Source organism: Volvox carteri (assembly GCF_000143455.1).
Source record: "Volvox carteri f. nagariensis unplaced genomic scaffold VOLCAscaffold_1, whole genome shotgun sequence".
Classification (NCBI taxonomy): Eukaryota; Viridiplantae; Chlorophyta; class Chlorophyceae; order Chlamydomonadales; family Volvocaceae; genus Volvox; species Volvox carteri.
In genome coordinates, this window is record NW_003307545.1 from 3,761,229 (window position 1) to 3,761,740 (window position 512).

Sequence of the window (512 nt, forward strand, 5' to 3'; positions counted from 1 at the left end):
TGTCGCGGTACCAAGTCCTCACATGCCGAACAGCAAAATCGAGCAACTTCCAACAGGCACATATTATACATGAAGTTTTGTGGTCTAAAACATACCACTATAGGAGGAGGTGGGAGGCGTAGGATTTAGATATGTCGGCATACCTTTTGAATATGCACCAGCCATAGGCCGCCGGTATGTATTCTCCAATCATGCAGTATTCCATCCGGCCATCGTAATGTAATACTGTCGCTATGTAATCCTGTCGCTATTCGTCGGCTAATTCACGACGTTTCATGAGGTGATATTAACCATTTGACAAGAGCACATATGGATACAGTAACTAGTTCGCTGGGTTTGCACCTTGTTTGGTTATCCCCCCACATCACGCGTAGGATGAATAGGATGGGGGGCCGGGGTGCAGCATCCGGTGCTCTACGGCTAGTAGCAGAGCCTTCCGGTCTAGCCACGGGAACCCAAGCCATAGCCAGACAAATTAGACTGCCTATAGCCGCTGCTCTGTTTGGCAGATC